Below are 7,686 nucleotides of genomic sequence, written 5' to 3' on the forward strand. Positions count from 1 at the left end.
TTCCAAGGTGGAAAATCACCACTTTCTACCATCCAATCCATGCTTTATCGCTTCTACGATGTATATGTGTAGCTAGAACTCCATTTCACTGGGGTTGAGAGTAAATTTCTGAAACTCTTTGTAATTTCTCTATTAATGCATGAACTTGTTTGAATTTCGTGTTCTATCTTTATTATTCATGCCTACGATGGGAATCTGAGCTAATTGAACGGTTAAATAATTGGGAAATGTATGAGACCGCGGACCTAGGATAGAACAACTAAAGGATTTCAAGTCCTAGACATAGGATGGAATTTTTAGTCATCTGTGACATTGTGGTTAAGGCAAATCTGATAACTGAATTAGCTAAGGGATTAGTAATTTAGTATGAGTGATTATGAACTGTCATCTGAGGGATCAGAAGCTGCATGCGCCTAGGATGTCGATGCTTAATTTTTAGGAATTGTGTTAGTAGAAAAATTACCTGAGTGATGAACTTGAATTTCAACCCCAGTGAACTTTAATTCGACTGTTTTTACCACTTTAATTTCATCTGTATGCAAATCTTAATTGTGTTATAAAAATACGTTTATTAATCGCTAAATTAGTAAACTTTAACAATCAGTGAATCGAAAAAAATCTCTTGGGAAAACGATACTTGGACTTACCATTTTATATTACTTGAACGATCCGGTACGCTTGCCGAGGTCTCAACAAGTTTTTGGCGCCGTTGCTGGGGATTTGTTTTTGTTTTTGTTGATTGTTTGTTGTTTATCTAGTTTAGTTGATTTTAGTTATCTTTTGTTTAATAAGTGTTTATTGTAATCTTATTTGAATTCTTGTGCATAATTGTTATTATCTGTAGAAATTGTGTCTTTTTAGTTTGTGTTGTGTATGAGAAGCAGAGAACAGGTTGAAAATCTAATTTTTGATCTGGAAATTGAAAGAACTTCTCGAAGGAACAACAGTAGAAGGAGGAGACAAAGTAGAGAATCCAGAGAAGACTCTGTTATTTCTGAAGAAATTCTGGACTCTTCATCTGATCAAGAAAAAGAAGAAATGGAAGATAATCGTACTAGAGAAGGTTCTGGGCAAGGAAGACGTACTCTTGCAGATTATAATACTTTCTCAGGACCTTTGCACTTCAACAATATTGCAAGACCAGTGGTGAATGCTGCTAACATGGAGATGAAACCAGCTCTTATTCATCTGGTGCAGAACAATCAGTTTCATGGATTATCCCACGAGAATCCATACACTCACTTGCCTACTTTCATGGAGATCTGTAATACAGTGAGGATTCACCAGGTTACAGATGAAGCAATCCGACTCAGCTTATTTCCATTCTCATTGGCTGGTAATGCAAAAATGTGGCTGAATTCCTTTCTAGAGAACAGTTTGACAATCTGGGATGATGTAGTTGCTAAATTTCTGAATAAGTTCTTCCCTCAGTCCAAAGTCAATAAAGGAAAGCAGGAGATCTCTTCTTTTCAACAAGATGTTGATGAAACTCTAAGTCAAGCATGGGATAGTTTCAAAGGCCTACTGAGGAAAACCCCTACTCATGGATTTGATGAGCTTACAATGTTAAATCTGTTTCTTGGAGGGTTGAAATCGTAAACAAAGTTAATGTTAGACGCATCAGCTGGAGGTAGTATCAAATGGAAGACGCCTGAAGAAGCACATGAACTGATTGAAAACATGGGTGCAAATGATAATGAAGTTCAGAGTGAAAGAGCCCAATTTCAACAAAAGGTGTTCTTCAACTTCAATCTCAAGATGCTTTACTAGCTCAGAACAAGATTATGACTCAGCAACTTGAGACATTGATGAAGAAGTTATCTCAGCTACCTAAAGAACTGCAAAATGTTTCTCAAACTCAACATCAGATGGTTCAAATTTGTCAATTGTGCGGAGGAAATCATAATAATGGTCAATGTGTAGTGCAAAGCATGTCTCATGAAGAAGTACATTATATGGGAAATCAAGGTCAAAGTTTTAATCAAGGATGGAGACCTCATCCGAGTATGGGACAAGTTGTTCCGTTCAACAGACCACTTCCACAGAACTTTTAGCAACAACCTGCTCTGACAGAAAGAACTTCAAAACTGGAAGAAACTCTTCAGCAATTTATGCAGGTATCAATTTCCAACCATAAAAGTACAGAAGCCTCACTTCAGAATTTGGAGATGCAGGTGGGTCAATTAGCTAAGAAGTTGGAAGAAAAACCAGAGAAGGAATTTGGGGTAAACACTGAAGTAAATCCAAAGGAAGATTGTAATGTTATTACTACAAGATCTGGAAGAATTCTGGAAGAAAGAGAGAATGAGAAAAAAATGAGTGAAGAAGAAGATGAGATGAGTAAACAGGGAGATGAAGAAGAAGAGAAAGAGGGTAGAGAAAGTGAAAAGAAGAGAGAGGGAGAGAAAAAGAAAGAACAGGTGTACGAGAAACCTCTTCCATATCCAAAGGTTTTCTCTAGAAACGAGAAGGAAAGACAGTTCCAGAGTTTCATTGATATTTTTAAGAAGTTGGAAATCAAGATGCCCTTCTCAGAAGCACTAAAACAAATACCTGCTTATTCGAAATTCATGAAAGATTTGCTCACAAAGAAGAAAAAGTATATTGAGGAAGAAACTATAGAAGTACAGGGCCAGTGCAGTGCTATCATTCAGAAGTTGCTCCCACCAAAGTTTAAAGATCCAGGCAGTTTTACAATTACATGCACCATTGGTAAACTGGCTATTGGGAAGGCGTTAATTGATCTTGGAGCCAGCATAAATCTTATGCCTCTGTCAATGTTTAAAAAGATTGGAGAATTAGAGTTGAAGCCCACACGCATGACTCTACAATTGGCAGACAGATCGATCAAATATCCGCATGGAGTAGTAGAAGATGTTCTGGTAAAGGTAGACAAATTCTTATTTCCAATGGATTTTGTTATCATGGAAATGGAAGAAGATACAGAAATTCCTTTGATTCTGGGAAGGCTATTCATGAAGACTGCTCGAGTGTTGATTGATGTTGATGATAAGAAGCTTAAAGTGAGAGTTGAGAATGAAGAAGTAAATTTCAATGTCTTTGAAGCAATGTCTCACCCAAATGATGAAGATTCTTGTTTTCAAACTGATGAACTTGAGGAAGTCTGCATGATTGCACAGAAGACGATGCATATATCATCACCCCTTGAAAGTGTCAGAGCGGCTGCAGCGGAATGGTTAGCGTGGGATAACAAACCAAGAGGGGGGGTGAATTGGTTCTTACTAAAAACGTGTGCCTTAAAATTTTCTACTCAATTAAACTTACTTAGCAAATAATAAAGACAATAAAATAGAGTAAGGTTGAGAGAAATTTGCACAGATGATTTTATCCTGGTTCGGATCTTACCAATCCTACGTCCAGTCGCTTATCTCAAAACAAGATAAACACTTCACTAATCACAAAACTATTACAAACTACAATCACACAGATACAATTTGTAAAAGTTTAGAAAACACCTCTCTTGAAGCCACAAGAGATGAAACAACACCTCCTTTGAATCTTCACAAAGGATGAAACACTTCCTCCGAATACTTCACGAAGGATGACTTCCTCTTCCGAACACTTCCTTAGACGAACCAAGGATGAACCAGCTATTCCTCTATCACCGTAGCAGTATTTCACCAACTCTACAGACAGAGTTTCCTTAGCTGAGCAAGAGCACACAATTCTCAAAGAGTTCAGAGATGTTTAGCACAAGGGAAGAGTTGTAGTTGAGAGAAAATGAGAGTCTATTTATAGACTCATCCAAAGGCTCCTCCATTTTTCGTTTTCAGCCTTTCTGACAGTGTTAATCGATTAGCTACAGTGGTTAATCGATTAACAACCCAACGGATACTTCAACGGCTCTAAAAAACGGCTAGTTTTTCAAACGTTCACTATGTTAATCGATTAACAGCCCTTGTTAATCGATTAGCGTTAATCGATTAACACCCTCTGTTAATCGATTAGCACTGCACTGCTGGGCTTCTCCATGGCGCACTGGAACAATCGATTAACACCCTCTGTTAATCGATTAACGCTAATCGATTAACCCCTCTTGTTAATCGATTAGCACTACACAGTTTTTGCTTCTGGTTTATTTTTTACATCACTTTTGAATGCATACATGAAACTACTAATTTTCCTATGTTCATACAATTATTACAAAAGGTTACAAGTCTTCAAAGATCATTCTTCATGAGTCATGGTTGTTCTTGACTTGATTTGGGCATCATCAAAATTTCTTCTTCATTATTTTGCTAACAATCTCCCCCTTTTTGATGATGATCAAAACCTTCTTGATTTAAAGCTTTTGATAATAATCTGTATTCTAAAACATAACTTTAAGGAAGAAACAATTGTTAGTGAACTTAGAAATATTTGCAATAAATTAAGGCTTTAAATATTTCTCCCCCTTTTTGATCATTATTAAAAAGTGATGTATAATTTCTCCCCCTAAATGTATTAGAAATTATACTCCCCCTTAATAAAAGTATATATGCATAGAAATAATAAGAAAAACACCATACTTTTTATTGAATTCAAAGAGGCAAGCATACAAGGAATATAAAGGGCACACACTAAGAAAAACATAGAAACATAAAGTGCCTAAGACTCATCATCACTATTGGGAACATAGAGTTTTGCTAGTTTGTCATCAATCTCCTTGAGGTGAGTATTAATTTCATCATAGCGAAGAGTGTGATATGCCATCATGTCATCCATCCTTGTTTGTTGCATAGAAGCCATTGCTTCAATTTGTCTAGATATACTTTCTAGACTATATTCTTGTGGAGGATTAGATGGTCCAGCAATATTTGTTGGATGAGGCATAGGAATATCTTCATCTTCTTCAGCTGATGCGTCCTCTGCTTGTGCAATATCATCTTCAGCACGGACAAACATATTTCCTTGTCGTATAAAACCCATTTGATGCAATGCTGATTCCTCAATTTCATGATTTCGTAAGACGGTGAGAAATTTCTCGCCCGTAATATCAACTCCTTTATAAACACAGATTAAGGAAATAAGGAGGGGATATGGAAGATGACCTCTATCATACCTCTTTGCCCGGACAATAGTGTCGGAGATGAGATCTGCCCAATTGATTTTGATATTTTGAGTAATGGCAGACATGATCATGAGATCGATTTCAAAGCATTGTGCTAAGTTGGAGCCTCTTGGACAAAGCAACCATACAATGAGATAATGAAGAACCCTTTCCTCCATTCTAAGATTTCCTACTAGAAGATATCTCCTATTTGGTAGAGGTTGTTGAGGGTTGCGCATGAACGAGCGATATGCCAAAATTTTGTTAAAATCACCAAAGTCATTTGGCACATGCATGGTATTTTCTAAGATGGGAAGATGAGCAACATTTGTCCAAATGTCATTATCCAGAATGATATCTATCCCTTTTACACGAGTGTAAACAATACCATTTTGGGATTTTAGATTGTAGTAGAATACTCTTATCAAATCTGGATAGTAACGCCCTTGAAGTTGCATTAGATGCTGGACGCCTTGCTCAATCAATTGCTGAGAAAATTGAAATTGATGTGTGGTAAACCAATTGAGATCTACAAATTTTTGACGAAGAATCTTGCGTTCTTTCCACATTTGTAGATATTCTTCATGCTTTCCATCATCGGAAATCCACCCATGAATATTTGGACCACGTGCAAGAGGTGTGCTTTCCGATCCATAGCTTCTTCTTCTTCTTCTTCTTGATGGTTCAGCCATGAGAGCAAGAGATTTGAATTTTGAGAGAAGTAATGAAGTGAATTTGAGTTGTAGAGGGATGGGTAAAGTGAGTGGGTAAAAATGAGGGATGGTATGGGTTTAAATAGGCTGAAAATGACCCCCCTAACGTTCAAATTCAAAAAAATGACCGTTTATAGCCGTTACAACGGCTATTTTTGGGCAGAATTTACTGCCTGGTACGTATGCTAATCGATTAACAGGACCTGTTAATCGATTAACGTTAATCGATTAACACCCTCTGTTAATCGATTAACTGACGCTGATTTCCGAAAATCAGCAAATTGTTCTTATTTTCAATTTTTAACATGTTTTCAATATCCCTAAGTCTCTTCTAAGCTCATAGAATCTATCTTTAGGCAATGCTTTGGTGAAAATATCAGCTAATTGATGTTGGGTATCAATATATTCTATTTCACAATCTCCTTTTTGCACATGATCTCTAAGAAAGTGATGCCTAATCTCAATGTGCTTGGTTCTAGAGTGCATTATGGGATTCTTTGTAAGGTTTATTGCACTTGTATTATCACACTTAAGTGGTATATGATCTAAATGAATGTCATAATCTTCTAGTTGATGTTTCATCCATAAAATTTGCGCACAACAATTTCCCGCAGCAATATATTTAGCCTCAGTGGTAGATAGGGCTACACAGGCTTGTTTCTTAGAATGCCAAGAAACTAAGGAACTACCTAGAAGATGACATGTTCCACTAGTGCTTTTTCTATCTATCTTACAACCTCCATAATCTGCATCGGAAAATCCTACAAGACTAGGTTCCGTTCCAGATGGATACCATAAACCAAAGGATGCAGTTCCCTTAAGATATTTCAATATTCTTTTAACTACAGTAAGGTGAGATTCTCTAGGACTAGATTGATACCTAGCACACACACAAACACTTTGCATAATATCTGGTCTACTAGCAGTGAGATATAACAAAGAACCTATCATACATCTATAATTAGTTTGATTTACCTCTTTACCTGACTCATCTTTGTCAAGATAGCATGAGGTTCCCATAGGTGTAGATGCTTCCTTTGCTTTGTCCATTTCAAACTTCTTAAGAATTTCTCTACAATACTTAGTTTGAGAAATGAACGTACCTTCTTTCATTTGCTTAATTTGAAGACCGAGGAAGAATGTTAATTCTCCCATCATAGACATTTCAAATTCACCCTGCATAGTCTTAGCAAATTCTTCACAAAGAGATTTATTAGTTGATCCAAAAATAATATCATCAACATATACTTGAATAATCAAAATATGTTTTCCGACTCTTTTAATAAACAAAGTGGAATCAACTTTTCCTCTATTGAAATCATTTTCTAAAAGAAAATTGCTAAGTCTTTCATACCAAGATCTAGGTGCTTGTTTCAAACCATAAAGTGCTTTCTTTAACTTATAGATGTGATTTGGAAATTTAAAATCTTCAAAACCGGGTGGTTGTTCAACATACACATCTTCTTTTATAAAACCATTTAGAAATGCACTTTTAACATCCATTTGAAATAATTTAAATTTCATTATAGATGCATAAGCAAGAAGTAGGCGTATTGCCTCTAACCTGGCAACTGGAGCATATGTCTCATCATAATCTATACCTTCTTCTTGACTATATCCTTGAGCCACAAGCCTAGCTTTATTCTTGGTGATGTTTCCATCTTCATCCAGTTTGTTTCTGAATACCCATTTTGTTCCAATTACTTGATGAGTATCTTCTCTAGGAATCAATTCCCAAACTTGATTTCTTTCAAACTGGTTGAGTTCTTCTTGCATTGCTATACACCATTGTTCATCTTGAAGAGCTTCCTTAATGTTCTTAGGTTCTATCTGCGACATAAAAGCTACATTCATACAAAAATTTACTAAATTTCTTCTAGTGTTTACCCCTTTTGATATGTCGCCAATGATGTTGTCCAATGA

At 36.2% G+C, this 7,686-nt stretch overlaps 1 non-coding gene across 1 annotated transcript; it reads right to left on the reverse strand.

Annotated features, from left to right (window-relative positions):
* Nucleotides 1–1,443: 1,443 nt before the first annotated feature.
* Nucleotides 1,444–1,550, reverse strand: LOC128193824 (small nucleolar RNA R71). Its single transcript, XR_008245133.1, has one exon. It is a non-coding gene; the product is annotated as a small nucleolar RNA R71 (small nucleolar RNA).
* Between the last annotated feature and the right edge of the window lie 6,136 nt (nucleotides 1,551–7,686).

The sequence above is a fragment of the Vigna angularis genome, chromosome 8 (genome assembly GCF_016808095.1).
Source record: "Vigna angularis cultivar LongXiaoDou No.4 chromosome 8, ASM1680809v1, whole genome shotgun sequence".
Taxonomy (NCBI): domain Eukaryota; kingdom Viridiplantae; phylum Streptophyta; class Magnoliopsida; order Fabales; family Fabaceae; genus Vigna; species Vigna angularis.